Source organism: Rhynchophorus ferrugineus, unplaced genomic scaffold (genome assembly GCF_030347505.1).
Source record: "Rhynchophorus ferrugineus isolate W39M unplaced genomic scaffold, kcgeb_rfMv2 rfM7, whole genome shotgun sequence".
Classification (NCBI taxonomy): domain Eukaryota; kingdom Metazoa; phylum Arthropoda; class Insecta; order Coleoptera; family Curculionidae; genus Rhynchophorus; species Rhynchophorus ferrugineus.
The window spans coordinates 31,954,419-31,975,395 of NW_027472586.1; the positions used below are offsets into that span (position 1 = coordinate 31,954,419).

General features: G+C 31.7%; 1 protein-coding gene across 2 annotated transcripts in view; it reads left to right on the forward strand.

The window, feature by feature from the left end:
- EcR (Ecdysone receptor) overlaps nt 1-20,977 on the forward strand; it is a 604,745-nt gene that overhangs the window by 123,390 nt on the left and 460,378 nt on the right. The gene's annotated exons all lie outside the window — the stretch shown is intronic.

Consider the following 20,977-nt stretch of genomic DNA (forward strand, 5'->3'; position numbering starts at 1 on the left):
TTTTTTTGAAGCGTATCAACAGTATTAATATTGGTCTAGAACTGCGTACTAATCCTAAAACTGTTTTAAATCATTTAAACAAAGCTGGACAGAAAAATGGCGCTTGATGTATAGCTTCTTTGTGAATTGTTTGCGAAGCCAGATTGATGGTATATGTGGTGGGACTGAAAAAAAAATTCACGAGCTACTTGAACTATTAGTTAGCCAGAAGAGATTGATTCTTAACACGAATATAATATCAGTTGATATAATAACACGAATATAATATCAGATAAATCGAATTGATAAACAGAAGAGAGATTTTAGAGTTTTATGACTCTCTCAATGATATCAAAATAAGAACCAGCGATTAGAATTATGCACACTCGAAAAATGGCGAATTACTGTTGATAATATTTTGTTTTAAATACGCTAATTTTCAAGCTATTAGATAACTTGATTTGTCAAATTCGCTTCAGATTTGAATGGATCGCCGACAAGAAGATGGCTGTCCATTTGTTTTTAACATATTAGTGGATGTAATTTTATAGAAAGTGTTTAAAAATCGATAAACTCCTTGATTGCTCTGATATATGTTAATTATAGCACTATAATCAGGTACTTGGCATCAGTAATACAGATAAAATAGTGACATGTACTGCTGAAACAACAAGCAGAATCGATCAATGTGCAGGAGTTTTTGCTTCTCTAAGATGATGCTGGCTTGCCAATCCTTTTGTGTGGCTCCGAGACTTGGACACTGGTACAGTCTGACATCTATAAGCTTCTGGTCTTTCAAATGCGATGCGTACGACAAATCCTACATGGTCCTTTCAGATATCACCATAGGATAACATAATCAGTTGCAAATTAGTGAAAAAATTGAAAAACTCTTCCTAGATAAAATATATTGAAAAGTAATTAGAAGGGTTAACTTTGAAATTGAATACAATTTTTTGCAAACTATTAATTCTAAAAGAAGCGGATTCTTCACCCTCCTCGAAGGAATATAATAAGTAATTATACCTAGCGGCATGAAAAATGAAAAGTTACACCTATTAAGGCATTATCGGCTATAAAAGTTAAAACCGAAGTAAGAATAAAGACCGACACGACCACGAAAAAGGATGGAAAAAAGCCACCGAATGGATCGTAAAAATGGCAAAAAGCCGACCCTGAACTCGGGCCCGCCATTAGTGTCATTTTTTTATGAGCGCACTTACGAGCCAAACGTTCATAGCGACTGAGTCTTGCCCGTATCTTTGAGGTGGGTCAGGACCGAAATAAAGGTCGATCTTTCTATGTGTTACGCTCTAATTTCATGGTTTATTTCCAAATAATGGATAAGATGAAAGTAACTCATATATATATTTTTATTTCTTAATATATTATTAATAGTGTCGTTGCGGAATAACTTACAAATTGTCTCTACGCTGTCTCAAAACTAGGCACTTAACTAGTCGTACACTTTAATACACTACAAAACTACACAATATCACTCGCTTTAGCTCTCATGAGTCTACGACCTAATATGCTGTTATCCAATAGTTGCAGCACTTCAGTGTTAACATCAATCAGAACGTTGTTTAAGGAGCCGCGGATCGGGCCAATAAACTTGAGTGAGAATATGAACATATGAATAACATAGGTTTTGGTTTAGAGAAAATAACCCTTGTTTATTTTCTTGTAATTTTATTATTACTACAAATATATTTTCAATATTACAAATATATTATGTGTTAATTATTAATAATAATACATATAATTATATAAAAACGTTATAAAACAAATCATGAAAAATTAAAATAATTATATTTCCTTGCAAGTATCTCATTATGAAATATGAAATTATATTTGATTTTTAATAATTAATCAAAAACGAGTGATAAAAATAAAATAATATCTTAAAATTATAAGTGTTTCATTGAATTGCAGGATATTACATTTATTGATACCCTTTGTATCATAAAACTTGTTAAATAATATGAAAAACTCTTTTGCAACTGGTGAGAGGAAGGATGTTAAATAATAATCTCAGTTAAATAATTATTAACAACGTAAAAAATGTATATTATTCATATTAAAATTAATTGTATATTGCATCTAGATTAATTACGACAAAAATTAGCGTTGTTTCTATATGATAGTAACAGGTGTGGCAAAAGTCCCGCTAATGACAATATTCGTCACAAAATTGAAGAAATTCAGCTATGAAAAATATCTTAAAAAGTGCTGAAAGTTGCATAGCAAATCGCGGTGACCATTTAGCCCATGTTGTTAATTCCTCATTCGCAACGAAAGAAAATATAAAGACCAAATAAACTTTTTTAGGAAACCCAAACTTACTTATCTCTTTTTGAGCAAAGTTATAGGCAATCAAAATGGTAGCAGGACTTTTTCCCCACATTGTATTATTTATTGTGATTGGCGATTTCTGCTTATACGTGAATATATTTACTTTCGTTAATTTTATTTTCCAGGTTTGTGTCCAATTATTTATGTTATCAGCAAATTTAGTCATCATGATATTTGCCATTTGTGGTATATCACATATATAGGGTAGTTCCTCTTGTTTCCCTAAACATTCTGGCTGTGGCGCAAGATTTTAACAGTTTAGTGTGTTGTTTCGGTAACATTTTCGATAGCTTATGAACAAGGTGTGAAGGTATTAGTTTTTTTCTCTCTATAATACATATAGTTATGATTAAAGAGCAGTATGGCAGTATTGTTAATTTGCATGATGGACTGCTTTGGTCTCCAAGAAATGTAGAACTACTGTATAATTATCTCGTATAATCTCCAGGCAGTAGCAATAAAAATAATTTAACTGAAATAAAGTGTTAAATTATATTCCTACAAAGCTTCCATTGTTTCTCCTATGAATATAACAAACATTTTATCCCCATGGAGCGTTGTGGTGCTCCGCATCCATACAGTTGCAATAAAAATAGAATAAGAGAAAGGAAACATTAAATTATATTCATACAGAACTCATTGCGTCTTTTATGGGATATATAATTAAACATTTCCACTAAAGAAATAATCAGGTATTTCTGGAACTGGAGATTCAGCCTTGCAACATCCAGACCACGACAGTAAAGTATCTAAAAATGGCTCAGTTGGTTCACGGATCGACCTGTATTTGGATCCCGACCTACCTCAAAGGCGTACGGCACAGTCCCGGGAAGTGTTTACTGAAACTTCGCTCGTAAAAATGGTTGCCGCACCAGTAATGGCGTAGCCAGGTTCACGGCCGACTCATGACGCTTTACGATTACCATTCATTTTTTTTTCTTTTGGTTTCATTGCATTTTTTTTTCGATAGAGTCGAAGAGCAGTGTTCAGCTGACGCAGAGCACGCCAGCGCGTATTCCTGTAAATCTCAATTACAATTACAAAGTTAATATCTGGGTAGAACACTTTCAAAATCGACCTTTTTTGAAATCTTTTTCATTATCTAAACTTCAAGTATCTAAAAACTGTTTAAAATGAAGGTCCAATACATGATATGTTATGTAGACAAAGGATATCGAATTTGGCGAATGCTTAGATTTGATTCCATTTATTTTAGCTTCATTGACTTAGGCTGTGTGTAGAATTTAATTAATTAATAATTTAATATTTAATTTTAGAATTTAATAATTTGATAAATATTGATTCAATTTATTTTGGGTTGAAATTATTTATAAAGAGGTAAATAAACATGGAAATTTCTCTCATAATAGACCAAACTTAAAATAATATGTTAATAGTGATAAACTTGATTTGTCAATATTTTCAATATAATATCGGAGGAAAAAAATCAAAAGAGCAAAAAATCAAATTGGGGTATAATGTTATTGCTGAGCTGATGCAAATTTTAAGCACTATAGCATATAAGACCTCGTACAGAGTTTAGCTCGCATGTTTAGTTAAGACATTTGTCAAATCACCTAGACTAGGTAGCGGGCCCCGGTCAGAAGCGGTCCTTATTTTCAATCATTGTTTCTTTATTTCTATTTTCCCTCATACGAGCTACACCTTTACTTGGCCTACCCATTGTAATGTTAAATAAAATAACTTAATTAGTTCATAATAATAATTTATTAAGTGAAACAAAATATTTAAAAAAAATTGAACCGATTTCAGAAAATAAACTAGGAACTCACTAAAAATTAAAATATAATCAAACCTAGATTTTTAGCAGAAAAAAATCTTTTTTTAATAAAATATGTACATAATAATCGTTGTAATAACTAAATAAAAATATTCATAAACCTTATTTAACCTATCTATTACACGAATATATATACTACTATATACACACAATTTAGCTTAATACCTACTTAACCCTATTTATCTATTTACAACATTATTTTAACTACTACCGACTGATGACTTTGAAGTCGGTGCCGAGCTCAAACGATACAAAAATAATAATATAATTTTGTGACAGATACAAAAAATTAAATTACAATCAAAACATATCTAAATTAATATAACAATGATCAGTTGGTAGTAGTTAAAATAATGTTGTAAATAGAGAAATAGGATTAGGTAGGTATTAAGCTAAATTATGGGTATATAGTAGAATATAAAATACGTGCAGTAGATAAGGTTTTATGTTTATTTTTATTTAGTTATTACAACTATTATTATGTACATATTTTATTTTAAAATGTTTTTTTTGTGTTAAAAATCTAAGTTTGATTTTTTTTTTAATGAGTTCTTAATTTAATTTTTGAAGTCGGTTCAATTTTTTTGTTATATATAACTATATTTTTTAAATTTAATTTTATTCTATAAATTAATTTTTTTTTCTTTGACTTGAAGAAGTCTGCAGCCGAAGCCAATCAAACACTTTTAGAAACTTATGTTCTTCCGTCGTATCCCCGTTGTTGGTTTTGGTTTAAATGATTTAAACGTAGTAATTTTGATGTCATTGACCTAGAACCGCCCGGTGGTCAAAGACAATTGCGATATTTTTAGTCAAAAATCCATCTCAAACTGTGAAATATCTCCCAGGCAGTTCAGCGATTCATGAATCAACTGGTGTCAGGCCCTTATATGCGGAATTCTGCCCTATTTACCGTACTCACCAGACACCTTCTGATTACGACTTCTTCAGATCGAAGCAGCACGGCTTGATTGACGAACGATTTCGAATAGTTGAGGCAATGCGAAAATGTACCAAAAGTTGTAGAAATTAATGAAAATATTCTGATTAATATATATTAAAAGTAGTAGTATTGGGAAATGTCGACTATAAACGACCATCGACTGTTTAGTAATTGACTACTTTTTACTATCGACTGTTTCAGTTGCTATTTTTGGTCCCACTTATTTTTACTAGTGACTGTTTCATTCGACTACTTTCAGTCGCTATTTTCGGTCCGACTGATACTACTACTATTTATTATCGATTGTTTCAGTATACTTTTCGGTTCTACTAGTTTCATTCGTCTGATTCTTAACCTTTTGGCTCTGTCATGCTAGATATGTCACCTAGATCATGTCACCCCGATACTAATGTGCCGAATTTATGCTTATATAGATTTATACGTAATATATTTGGTTTTATGTTTTTTTTGTAGCTCGTTTGTAAATAACAATATATTTACATTAATATAGCAGCATTTTGAACGCTATTTGATAAGATTATTAAGGCAATAGGGAAAAAAGAATAATATTGTGAATGATAGTAAAATACTTTTGACTGTTTATGACTGTTTTGATCTAACTCTCTCGATTTTTGTTCAAATTTTTTCATTGCCAAAACTTATTTCCTAAAGTCTTGAAAATTAAATTTTGATACGATTTGAAGAAGTTTTTACAGTAGCACTTGTTAAATTTAAAAAAATATATTAACGGTAAAGAGCTGATAAACTGTGTTCAATATTTGTATTAAATATTTTTAATAAATACATTTTCTGATAGGAAAGATCTTTAACATTCAACAATTTATTTTCATAGCTATTAAAAAATACAAGAAAATAATGATGGTCGCGAGACTTTTTGGTTAAGACTTATTTTATCAGCAGGTAAGGCAGATAAATCTTTTTTAGAATCTATTTTTATCATTTTATAACTTTTCTGTAGAATGATGCGTTCAGTAATACTTTCTGTGGTTTGGGAATATTTTGAGAGAGAATCCTCAACTTCTGCTATATGCAATTAGATATCAAGGCGATACAAGAAATTATCACAAACTCAGTTCCTCGACTCGAAATTCAAAACACAACTACTGACGAAGAATGTTATATTGTACATCTTTAGTTTTTAGGTTTTGATGAACTTCTATTGTATTACTAATTCTAATTTTTACTGTAGTATGTTATTTAAAAATAGCAATTAACATATTATTAAAATACGATAACATATTTGGGGGTCGTTATTTCATTCCTTTTTACAGATCTGCAGAACACTGAAATATAAACTTAATTCAACTTTATTTCAAATAAAATTATTCATTGCAACGTAATGGTATTCAGCAATTATATCTTTCGTGTTCTTTTATGAATTAATACGAGAAGGAATATGTATGTATCTCCGTCTTACTTGTAGTACGGTTGAAAAAAATTAGCATTTTCGAATAAAATGTAACAATAAATTACATTTATTATATTATGTATACATTACTTTCCAAATATTAAAATTAAATAGGATGAAACGTATTTGGGATAATTAATCCATTCCTATTTCATAAATTCAAAGTAACACTAAAATATAACGTTAATTGTTACTGCCAATTGCCCATTGAATGGGCCAAGCAATTTTCTCCGTCCTTTCCTCTATCACAATTTATACGCGAAAGGCTTCGTGCATAAAAAAAAAGTCAAAGCGTATATATAACAATTAATATTTTCAGTCGCTAGTTTTTTGACTATCGACTGTTACGACTGTTTTGCAACTATCGACTGTTTCGACTATTTTCATTTGAAAGTTCCCAACGTTAATTAAAAGTTGTTTTTAAAGAGAAAAAATGATCATAATCCATAGAAACACTGTAAGAAATACTTGTATTTCTTGGTAAATTAAATACGTATATTCAGCAAAACATTATAATGGTCACTATCTTGATAATATACAAGGTATTACAACGGTGATTACAATTACATTCAGCTATGAAATACGTCAACAACATACTCTTCGAGAGACTCTAAGAAACTATATGATTCCCAAGGCCCGGTCTTTGTATCCAAAAAGTGTACATCTCACCATTCCCATCGCCCAGTCCCGAAAGCAGGTCTTCCTGGATTTGCAAATGAGTCATCAGGTGCCCCCTACGTAATTCGTCAACAATGCTGTTCTATATTTTCTTACAACATGTAATATTAAATGCAATTTTAATGTAACAGAGAAAAAACGTCAATTCCCACAGTTATCAAGTAATATTCTGGCTATTTTTATTTAAAACAAGGCAAATTAAATAATCTGATTAGCGTATAGGGCTTTTTCCCATCGTCCTCAGCCCATACCGAATCGAGTGTCTGAGGATACCGATCGGTCCTGTGTAAACAGTCACTTCCTGAAAAACGTCGTACAGTAACAGTGTTTATAAATTGAGCGTTTGGAAGTCTTAACTGTTTATTTACAAATACCATATGTGTACTATAACGAAGTTATAGGGCCTGCTCTTAACTTTGTTTTTATGCATCATAGTACGACGTTGCCGATATTAACATACTGATTTAATATAGTTTTATATACGATGGTTGACTTTTATATTTCGGTATTTCAAACCAAAAGCAATTTTGTATCAATTTGAATTGTAAAATGTACGCGTAAGTTTGAGGAATTTACTGAAGATATTATGACTAGGATTAAGTATCACTATAACAAGACACCCGTCATTATTCTCCTGTTAAAATATTACTCACTATCTCGCTCGAAGTGTAAGCAAAATGTTTGCTTTGTGTTCCAATCATGCCAATCTTGGTGTCAACAGAATATAATTTGGTGGAAGCGCTATTTTTTATTTCAAATCAAAGGAAAGTGCAGCTGATGAACACTGATTTCTTTATGAAGTCTAAACATGTATACTGATCTTACGCCAGTGGCAACGAACGCAAACTAAGACCACTAAGGGCAGTACATCTCATGCATCAATGCCACCAAGCGATATTAAAACATTTCAAGGACATGAAATTGGCTTAACAAAATCGTCAATTACGAGAATGGAAGCTGATATGTCTAAGTTTTCAATATCTCTAATAACATTATAAAATTATAGTTCAGAATGATATGTTCCAAAGGCTTTAAAGAAAAGAGGATATCCCCAAAGTTGATCGATTTTTGAAGTACTTTGTGATCCAAGTATCTGTATGAATATGCTGAAAGATTAATAGATGATAAATGTTATAATTCTTATGGCATTAACTTGTAACTGTTGTTGTTAATGATGATGATATAATGATATTATTATATTATTATATGGCCACATTTATAAGCCTACAAATTAATAGAAAATTACTAGTATTAGTAATTACTATTTTCAGTCATTGCACGTTTTGGCTGTTTTGTTCAATTCGTGATGTCAGACGAAGATGTACGAATACTTTCTTGTATAAATTGTGAGAGAGGAAACAACGGAGATAATTGCTTGGAACAGTTAATATTATATGTGCTTATATGTTCCAACGGTAGTATAAAAAAGACGGAGATGTACATATTCCTTTAAAAAAGAAATGGAAAAATAATTACTGAATACTATTAATATGCAATTAATAATTTCATTTTAAAGAACCAGAATTACTTTTATATTTGTATGTTCTGTGGTTCTGTAAAAAGAAACGACTATGATGACTATATAATGGAATATTTCTATGGAATGGAATAATACCCAACAAATGTTTTTTCATCCTTTAATATGTTAATTGCTATTTTTAAATAATATATTATTATAAAAATAGACAACTTAAACAAAACCTAAAAGCTAAATATGTACAATAACCATAAATACTAAATAAAAATTAAACATATACATAATCAGAAAAAAAAAACAATCCAAGACATAACTAAAAATGATCCCACAATAGGTACTAGAGCTTTTTTACATAAAGTAAATATTTTATTTATTATAGGACGAAAATATTTTTTAACAAAAATCGAAAGAGTGTTTTACTAATTATCATTCACATTTTTAAACTTTTCACCCTATTATATTAACAATCTTGAAAAATATCTTTCCAAAATGCTACTATTAATATACAATATATTGTTATTTACAAGCAAACTACCAAAAAAATCATGAAACTATATATATTGCATACAGATCTATGTAAGCATAAATTGGGTACATTTTTGTCAAGGTCGTTGCTAGGACGACAGAGCCAGAACGTTAAAAATCAGTCGATGAAACTAGTAGAACTAGAAATAGTGACTAAAAGTACACGTCTGAAGCAGTCGATAGTAAATAGTAACCAAATCAGTCGGACCGAAAATAGCGACTGAAAACAGTCCACTGAAACAGTGACTAGTATAAAGTAGTAAAATCAATCGAACGAAAAATAGCGACTGAAACAGTCGATAGTTAAAAGTAGTCAATTACTAAACAGTCGATAGTCAATTTCATTCGAAAGTTCCCAACCCTACTGTTAACCCAAAATTCTACGTTCTTGTCGTTTTAATATTCCTTTAAATACTAGCTACAACTGTAAACTTGGCAACAACGGTCGGCAGTTAGAAAGACCAATAATTTTTGTATTGCTCCGACCGAAAATTGAAATTAATGTACCAATCTAACCTTCAACTTTGTTTTATTGGTTCATTACGATGAGGCATTCGTCGCAATGTGTTCGGCTGCTTTCTCCCTACCGTTTTATATATTTTAAACGTTTTCAGACTTTTTATAGGGGATTTCTTTTAATAGTTCGTTCGCTATGAACGGCAGCAGTTGTTTCCGAAACGAGGAAACCAGAACTAGTGGAACTAATTATATAATGAGCGTTTCCTATGGGACTTGTTAAGAGAATTTATTTTGAACGCCAGGAGGTCTATTGTAAAAGAGGTTTTAAACAATCACTGTATGCTAGTCCAATAAGCTTTATGGTTACTTGGCTAAAGTCCTAAGTGACTAGAAAACCACGGTCCATTAAGCTTAGCAATTGGTAAGGAAGCATAAAGAATATTTCAGAAAGTATACAATATTAACTCAAACTGAGTATAGACATAACTAGTCAAATTTTACACGCGTCCTCCAAGATACAACCAAAAAAAGGAAAACTATTTGAATGTCCTAAGCAACCTGGGAGAAAAATTTATAATTGGAGGAGATTTCAATGCAAAAAATACTAGATGGAGATCCAGATGACAACAACTAAAGGCAATGAACTGCATAAAGCAGCTGCTGAGCTAAGATGTAGTTACATGGCAACTAGAAAACCAACTTATTGTCCTAGTGATCAAGAGAAAACCTCAGACCTGTTAGATTTTTTTATAGTAAGAAACATAACATCTAGATATATAAAAGTCGAAGAAAATTTTGAGCTAAGTTCAGATCATACGCCAGTGATTCCAACGTTGAGCGAAAATATAATAAGAAAAGAAAGAAATCCAACGTTAACAAACAAGAGAATAGACTGGAAAGGTCTTGCTGAAGAACTGAACAAATGAATTCAATTAAATGTACCCCTCAAGACAATTGAACAATTAAACCTTGAAGCAGAAACATTCGTAGTAGATATTCAACAAGCTGCTTGGAATAATACTCCAGAAATTAAGAGTACAATTAAAGGAATTAATTATCTAAAAGAAGCCAAGAAAATGGTAGCTGAAAACCGAAAATTACGAAAGAAATGGCAACAAAACAGAACACCTGAAAATAAAAATAATTTTAAAAATATAACCCATAAACTGAAAAGGTAAATACTAAAAATTAAAAACAAAATGATAAATAACTATCTGAGAAATTTAACAGATGATAAAGAAACTGATTATTCACTCTAGAAAGCCACAAAATATATAAAACGCTCATGTCTGCACAGTCCACCTATAAGAGAAATATGTTGGAATTAGACACGTGGTAATCACCAAAAAACAAAAGCATTTGCTGAATATCTAGAAAAAACCTTCAAACCAAATGAAACTAATATTGAATATAATTTGCCGGACATAGAAGCTAACAATTCGATGATTGAATTAATCACGCCGAAAGAGCTAACCAAAGCTATAAAAACTGACATTAACCCCCAGGAAATCACCAGGGTACGATTTAATAACAAGAGATTTACTGCAAAAACTACCAAGAAAGGGAATTATAAAACTCACCATATAATGATAATGATAACTCATTGATCAATACAGCATTTAGATTAAAACATGTCCCAAACATTTGGAAGATGGCGAAAATTATAATGATCCCAAATCCTGGGATGTCACCAAACGAAATAAAAGCCTATAGACCTATATCATTGCTGTCAGTAATATCTAAGGTTTTTGAAAAACTCCTGTTGAAAAGCTCCTGTTAAATTGCTATTGTTTAATCATAATGCTTTGCTCATCATGTTCATGATGTTGATAATGCTTTAAATATAATTGACATCACAATATTTATATACTTTAATGTTTTCTCTCTATTCTTACCCTATTTCATCATCAGCATCAATCCATTGTCAGAGTTTGGATAGTTTAGAGTATCTAGTTTGAAACCAGTATGCTGTTCCATTAGCGGTGTAGGAAGTTTCCGGACTCGGATAATGTTATCTGCATTTTCCATATAAAAGATCGATTTCTCTACAGAAGTCTGTGAGAAATTACACTTTTCGTCTGTTACTGGACATATGTTCGAAGTATTGTAATCTGCGTCTCTGAATTGGCTCCTCAACGAATTTGAGCGAGCGTGGGAAAAATAGGCGGCGGTATTTTGAATGACATATGATTTGTAATTTAGTTATTACCATAAATTTATCTTTGAATGATAAATATGTATTTAATATCTATTAATGATTAATAGTTATATAAAGACATCATAAAAAACACGAAAAATTAAAATTTTTATATTTTAGTTGGAAGAACCTTGTTATAAAATCTGAAATAATTTTTGATTTTGATTTCTATTTTGCAACTGGTAATTAAAAAAATGTGTCATATAAATAAAAGTTGTTTTTTTTATTTTTCATTGAAGGGAATTACATTTATTGACACTCTCCACAGTACAGAGCTTGTCAAATAACATGGAAAACGTATTTCACAACTGGTGAGAGAAAAGATGTTTAATAATAATCTCATATAAAATAATTATTAACAACATAAAAATATTAAGTTTGCCGAGGGTTGTTGGAATATTATTTTTCGATATATTACTGTTCAGAACAAATATGAGTTGTGCAAGTTGTGCAAATACTAGAAATTGTCATATTACTACTAATTTTACTTAATTCGTAGAACAAAGCAAACATCTTAAAATGTTACGAGCACATCAACATGTAAAAATAACCGCCTATTAATCGCACTATGCTCAACAATCGGTTTTATCTTCTTTCCAAAAAGACTACCATATCCTCGACCTAAAATATATAACAATATATATATTAGTGTGCTTATTAGCAAGTTTATTTTTCACTTTATAATTTGAAAAGATACTAACAAAATATCCTCTTATTAGGACTCTGGCTCTTCCATCCAAATCATTTTCTGCTTGTCAGCTTTTATTTTTTCATACTACTTAGCCGTTGTGTCTGAAATAATTTAAATACAGTTAACAAATTTTCACCAATAATACTAAAATTTCTAGAATATAATCATATACCATACAGCGAATACAAATTCACACCTGTTTATATAATTTTTATCTCTATCATTGATAGATGAATTGCCTGATGACTCCATTTATACATTTGGTCATTCGTCGGAATTGGTCTATTTTTGGATCGTCATCAGGAATTTATTTTATTTAAAATTAAAATTCTTCTCTTCGATCTTATCTGTTCACTCAAGGTTTTCTTAGCCAACTGTATCAAAATTGGATATACCGATGAAGTATTTTCACTATTCAGGTTAACAATGAATCATTTTCAGTAACATTTCTAATTTAGTTCAACAAGAAAAACAAATTGGATACTTCAGCAAAATAACATTATAAAAAAAAAACCAAATAACTGAGCTTTGGCATGAATATTTTAATGACATGGTATGTATTCCCTCAATATTAATTTCTGAGTCGATATATATTGGTAAAGTTTGCTAAAATTAAAAAACGTTGGAAATATCAATTTTCAACAAATATCTAGTAGTGTTGCTGTGATATGATTTTTCTGAGTTATATAGGAGATAGGCATCAGAAGAACTTAACTTATATGCGAAACTTACAGTGACCCACGAACATTAAAAAGCATTGTTCCCAGATAACGGAAATCTACCGTGGCAAGCTAACATTCATAGAAGTGCTGCGATAGCAAAACCCTTAGTAATAGGATTAACCGATTGGAAGAATGTGGTATGGTGCCACGAATTATAGGTTACAGTATTTCCTATAAACGACCGGGATTATATATGGACAACCCCAAAAGATGCCTACAATCCGGATTATCTGGTTCCAGAGTTAGTTATGATCATGCTTGGTTTGGTTAGGTTAGGTTATGATTTGGATGGCAATATTATGGTATTCAGCTGGTCCTGTTATTCACATGACTGAGACTACTTAGAATGAGTATCTCGACGTCCCCAATGTTATTACTGTGTCTAGTATATTGCTGCCAAACATTACGATATTTCAAAATGGTAATATACCGATACACACGACCGAAAAGATATAGCCTTTGTTTGTAGAGCATCAGAATATCATCAATCATCTTTCCTGACCAGCACAATCCCCAGTTCTCAAGATAATTGAACCATTATGGGGAGTTTTTATCATTGAAGCAATTGCCGAATATTTTTGTACAAGAATGGGACACGATTCCCTGTGGAACTATTCGGAAACTCTACGAATCTATATCATGAAGAATAGCAGCTGTTTTAAAGGCATATGATGGTTCAATACCTTTTTAACAAATAAATATTGTGCGTATTTGTGTATGTGCCTCGTCTTTGCAATTAACGCCATATATCCCAAAAAATTATCTTCAAAGACTTAAAAACTAGGTCTGTATCCTTGATTTTCATGCAACCTTGAAACAAAACGTTGAGAATTTTCCGCCAGACCAAAGGTTTCCCCCCTCCCAACCCCGCTCTCTTCCACCGTTTTTTGCGCGTTTCCGCGTCCGTTCGCAAGTTCGCGTTTCACATCAACCGGCCCGACCATCATTTCCTTTTATCCGCTTTGTTTTTCGCCGCGAATGTTCTCCCACGAATCAGGACGGCGCTGTTTTCCTTGGCCGTAATGTTAAAAGCGTTCCCGACGTTTCTGCTTGGAAACCGACGACGGGATGCCGTTAGAGGTTTTATCTGTTTTTGACAGGTCACTTTTACTTTTTAAATTCCGTTTTATACGTGTAGGTATCCGGGTGCGTTGAGAAAATATTAGGGAATGTGTTTTTCAATTAGGTGGCCGATGTTTGAATAGAAAGACATTATCTATATATGAATTCTATAAGTTAAAATGAAAATGGAAAGAAAAATTGGAAAAGGGTTTTACACACAGAAATACTATTAATACTACAAGGAAATACTAGAACTTGGGGTAAAAAAGTCCCGGGCGTAACAAAGAAGACGCTTTTTTATTTTTAAAATCGGCTTTACTCATCAACGTAATCTCCATCAAGAGCCATAGATCATTCCAGCACCGCTCTAACAGTTCAATACCACTTTTGTAGAACAATTTACCTTTTGCCTAAAAATAGGCCTCACTTTCAGCGATAGCCTCTTAATTCCAGACAAATTTCTTACCGCTGAGCATTTTTTAAAAGTCTGCGAACAGTCAGTAGCCGTTGGCACCCAAATCTGGTGAATACGGTGGATGTGGAAGCAGTTCGAAGTTCAATTCATGTAGTTTTGCTACTGTTTTGATTGACTTGTGACACGTTTCTTTGCAATTTCGGCCTTCAAATGCTCCAATAACGCTATATAATATTCAGTGTTGATGAATATTACACCACGCACATCCCAAAATACCGAAGCCATAACCTTTTCAACCGACTCTTATGCTTTCGAGCGCTTTGCGTTTTTTCCTATCAAGAAACAGTTGAAAATAACAAAAGTGTCACAATCTTCTGACTAGAATGTCATGAAATTTTAACAGCTTTCTTTTGAAGGTTAATACTAACTGAAAAAGCGGTGAATGCAATAAAACTAACGCCATCCATGTGTTAGGCCCTGGACGTTTCAGCCCATGTGTTATAAGTTAGAGGCGACTTGGTTGAACGGCGATACAAAGTGATACTGAGGGTAAAAACAGTCCCTCAGATCTCAGTCGTTTAATTATATACCTCTTTCCAAGAAAAAATACCACAGGTCTCATTGTCCCGTTCGGACATCTTATAGTTCTAATAAAATTATGTCTGAGTCGTGCCTATACTTTCGTCCGCCCGTTAGCCTTTAAATAATAGTTTCATAATAATAATAATTATATATAATAGTTGATAGTTTCTAACCAAATTTCCAAGTTTTGGTGACTCCAGATTTCAATAGTCTCCGACTAAGAAAATAAGCTTTCGCCTTTGTCGGCCGTTCACCCTCACCTGCAAGCTTCTGTTCAAATTCCTGTACACTAGATTAATTCAGAGCAACTTCAGCCCGTCTTTAATGACTTCACAGTTTGAACTGTGATGCATGTGCCGAGAATCTACAAACTGGGAGTGTTTTTCAAAGTTTTAGTGTTTTTTAATTGAAACGATTTATGGCCATTAGCCATACCCTTTGAACGCCCTTCAATTAACTCTTTGTGATCTAACAGCTTCAGCTGCGTTACTTTTGGCCGAACATCACTTAATTACACCAAGCAATTCTTCAGGTAACTGCGGAACAATTGCCAATCCAACGTCAACCTGTCTGTGACTGCGTCATATAAAATGGGAAATAATTTTAAACAGAGAAATGTTATTTATTTACTTTAATAAAAACTACTTAATTCGGTCAAAGAGGAGGCGATATAACATATATTGAAGTATGGAAGACCCTGTATTAATCTATAAATGCATTAATCTATAAGTGTACCTGCACAATCTACTTTGTCAAATGCTTGTGTTCAGTCAAAAATGGAAATTGATTTTTTTTAAATTATTTAATTAATATATTGTTACTAGTCGTTTTCGTCTAACTTACAATTTGTCTTTATAATAACTTAAATCTAGGTATATAACTAGGAGGACCCATCGGCCCTATCTCAGTCACTGGTGAAATTATGTTTATATATGTCACTGCTGAATTTTTTAATATATGCACCTCACTAAACAACACTACACAAGATCAGATGGTTTGATTCTTTTGAGTCTGTGTCCTGTTCTGGTGGTATCCAATAGTTGCAATATTTCAATATTTTCATGAGAATGGAGTCTTTCCTCATGCCCCTTGCAATTTTCTTGATTTCCTGACTGCCCACAGTCAGTCTGAAGTAGTCTGTCAGTATTTGAAGGTCTTGATGTAGGTAATCAGTCCTATAGTATTTGGGTGCACCCACAATATCTCTCAGGACTTTGTTCTGAAAAATTTGTATTTGATTTATGTTACTCTTTGCAGAACATCCCCATAATTGAACTCCGCATGTCCATATAGGTTTTAGTATTTGCTTATATAATAGCAATTTATGATGTACTGTTAATTTTGATTTCCTTCCAATCAGACAGTACATTTTCCTATATTTCAATTCCAGTTCTTGTCTTTGTTTCTTTACATATAAAGCATTCCTTTCAGCGAAGTTTGGCATCGAGACTCATTCCGAGATATTTAGCGTTGTTGCTATATGGAATGATAGTGTTATTTAATGTTATTGGTGCTTTCTACGGTCTGTTTATAGGTGAAGTGCACATGTACAGATTTACTTTCAATAATTCTTATTTTCCAAGCTTGTATCCATTTATTTATAATGTCACTGGCCTGTAGTAATTTTCGTGGCGCTTCTTTACTATTGTCTCCGACAGCTATAATCGCAGTATCATCAGCAAATGTAGCCATCGTAATATTTTCCATTTGTGGTATATCGCAAGTGTAGAGTAGATAAAGCATTGGTCCCAGTACACTCCTTGTGGTACACCTGCTTTAACTTTTTTTATTGTAGAGTAAGCTTCTTCTTGTTTGACTCTAAACATTCTGGATGTAATGTATGATTTTAATAGTTCGGTGTGTTGTTTTGGTAGCATTTTCTGTAGTTCATGAATAAGGCCTTCATGCCAAACCTTATCGAAAGCTTGTGCTACGTCTAAAAATATAGCTGAGCATACTTTTTTACTTTCGTAAACTTTTTCAATAACATCTATTATTCTGTGGACCTGGTCAATTGTTGAGAGCTTGTTAATAAACCCAAACTGGTGTGTTGGTATTAGGTTTTTTCTTTCTATGATCGGTTTTATTCTTTTCAGGAGCAGCAGTGATATAGGTCTATAGGCTATATTTCGTTTGGTGACTTACCAGGTTTTGGGATCATTATAATTTCCGCCATCTTCCAAATGTCTGGGACATGTTTTAATCGATAATACAGCATTTAGTATTGATCAAGTTGGTGAGTTTTGTCATTCCCTTTCTTGGTAGTTTTTGCAGTAATTCTCCTGTTATTAAATCGTAGCCTGTTGATTTCCTGGGGTTAATGTCAGTTTTAATAACTTTGGTTAACTCTTTTGGCGTAACTAATTCAATCATCGCATTTTCAGCTTCGAGAAATTAACATTACAAAGGAATTGAACCTCATATTCTCATTATTCTTCTCATAAAATATTCTCAGTATGTATATGTATTAAAACTTAAACTTAAATCTATATTTCATCGAAATTTTGTACATATTTGGAAAACAACTAAAACAACATAAACTCACTAACTTGATTATTGCTACATTCCGATTAAAGCATGGCCTTGATATTTAGAAAATGGCTGAAGTTATTATAATTCCGAAACCTGGAAAAGCTTCAAATGAAGTAAAATCTTATCGAACAATTTCCTTACTGCCCGTTAGAAAAAAATATCCAATACCGGCATATCAGTTTGGATTTATGAACAAATATTTCACAACTGAGTAGGTATATAGATCACAAGCATTATTGAAGAAGCCTATAAGGAGAAAATGTTTGCTCAGCTATTATCTTGGATTTTGATATATATGTATAAACTCCATCGAATGTTATACAAGTAATACGTTAAACTCTTAAACTGGATCTCACCCAGGATGTTTAGAGTTAAACAGGAAAAAGTTTACTCAACGTTCTGAGTCCTGTTTTTTCCTACTCTATACATGTGATATACCACAAATAGAAAATGTTACTGTGGCTATATTTTCTAACGATACTGCGATGCTTGCTGTTGGATACAACTTACCTATAAACAAATTGTCCGAACAAGTATGAATAACACATTCGATAAAGGAACAATGCTAAATACCTTAGGATGTATCTTGATACAAAACTTCATTGGAAGGGGTATATCAAAAGAAAAGAAAAGAACTCAAATTATAATATTACAAAAACACGTATTGGTTATTTGAAAGAAAATCTAAATTATCTGTACATAATAAATTGCTGCCATACAAGTCATAGAAGAAATTAAGAGATTTGTGACAAGACACGAAGAAAGGCTCCACTCCCATGTTAATACTGAAGTGCTGCAACCTTTGGATAACACTGAAATAGGACGCAGTCTCAAGAAACCCAAACCATGTGTGATCTTGTGTAGTTGTATACTGAAGTGTACTAACTTTTATTTTATTAGAGACCAGATAAAGGCCAATAGGTCGTCCTACATAAGTGTTTAGTTACAGTAGAGAAAAATTGTAAATTAGAGATAATAAATTTAAAAAATAAACATAATTTTCAGTGTAACCACACATAAAGTTTTTTAAATTATTTTAGAAAAACTGCGTTTTTGATATAATTTTATATTAGCTAGTTAGATGTTAATATTCTAATCATATTGTTATTCAGTACAGATTGTTTTCTATAGATTGATTTTTTGTAGTTCTCTTTTATATTGGTTATACCTTTTCGTAGGTATATTCTATTTCTTGATAAATCAAGTAAAATAATTTACAACATGCCACCTTGAATATTTTACGTCAGTTACAATGACTAGCTTATAATATTGTACCCGAATAACTTGTCTACTATATTAAAATCTATTATTAGCATACACTGATGGTATTTAGATCGATCCATAATTTCACAATTTTTTTTGACAAAATTACACAACTCTCTCCTGTTGTTTCAGCGTAATAATTATCAAGGTCACATTTCAAGTTTTTTTTCCATTTTTCCCTACATTTCAAGCTTCATTTCGCAAGTCTAATTCTAACTGTGTCAAAATACGAAAAGTTTAATAAGTCTGACGTAAGTTTCCAGATATTTTTTATTCGCCTTGCCAGTAAATTATGATGAACTGAGTTTTATTTTGAAGAATTTCGATTGCTTTCCTCCTCCTTTCCTATTTCCTAGCTACGTTAGAATTTTGTTAATAACTATATTAGGCGTGTATTTTGATCAACAATGCCTATTGGTGAAAATGCGAATTATCAATATAAATAAGAATTCTCTATATAAAATATTTTTGAGTTATTCAGTGTATACAGACGCTAGTCATGGAACGACCAAAATTACATTTTCTCCATTCATTACTTTTGTTGTTTGATTTGAACATGTCTTCATCATATTTCAAATGCTGGTTTGTTTCGACGATTTAAAAGCCTTTCTATTCTATGACAAAGAATGACTTGGATAACCAAAAATGTTCGAAGGAAATACGACTGATGATAAAAATTGTTTTGATTCGACAATCTTGTATTTCGTCAAACTCAAAGACAGAAAGTCATGGGTTATCCAAGACAGTCATCCACATTAAAACCGAAAATAAGCACGGCCAAGGATCAGCAAGGTGTAGTGTAATTAGAAATGCTAAAGTCGAATGAAATTGTTTATCGACTGAAACATTTCAGTTATTTTAACATTGTATCGCCATATTACCAGAAATATCGGAATAAATTGAAGAAAACAATAGAAAATATTTATATAAATATATTTTGTAACAATGTTTTTCAATAGATGGCTTTTTAAAAAAAAAACGATCAGAATATATGCAAGTTCGTAATAATGTACATGTTTTTTAAGGCTATAACTTGTGTAGATTTGCTTAACAGTATTTAAATATCTTAACTATTGTTTGATAATATGGAAACTGTGCAGAGAATGTTTAAGATTCTTTCTTATGTATTATCTTAGTTCAATCAGTTATTATATTATAACTATTATACATCGTCCCTAGATGCATAGTTTTAGAATCTGAATCTGATATTTGGAGTAATTGAATTATGACAATTTTAAAAGACGATAATATACTTAATGTTTCTAAATTATTTTAACATTCATAACTAATGTTTTCCAGGTAGTGGAACATTAGGTGAGTACATTGAAAAATTATAAATCTGTGTTATCCAATGTTCGAAGTAATTTCATTATAATATAATAAAATAAATATATAAAAATGATGTCTAGAGCTTTCGAGATCTGCAACTTGTTGATAGTCAGTGGTGACTAGATCTGGACTATACGCTGGGTGGCGAGGGATTTTCAAGTATAATTGGTACAATTTGACTTTTATCGAATGTGTTTGTTTCGAAAATAACAAAAGCCCTTCTTTGTCTAAACTAATTAAATTTTTTCCTTTACTTTTTTTTAACATTTGACAAACATTTTGTTATATTATCGAGGTGGCAAAATCGCTGAATAAAATAAAAGGCATAGCTCAAATGAACAGAAAGGGGGGTACTGGCTGAATTAATACAAACTTTACCATTACCTTCTGGAGTTTGTTCAAATGTTGATGACACTTGCTTCGAACACCCTGGTTGTGGGCCTGGAACGATGGAAATATACACTACAAATATAGTAAGACAGTTTAAAAATTAATGGTAACAATTATGAAGAGAAATGTGACTAACTAACCTTCAACT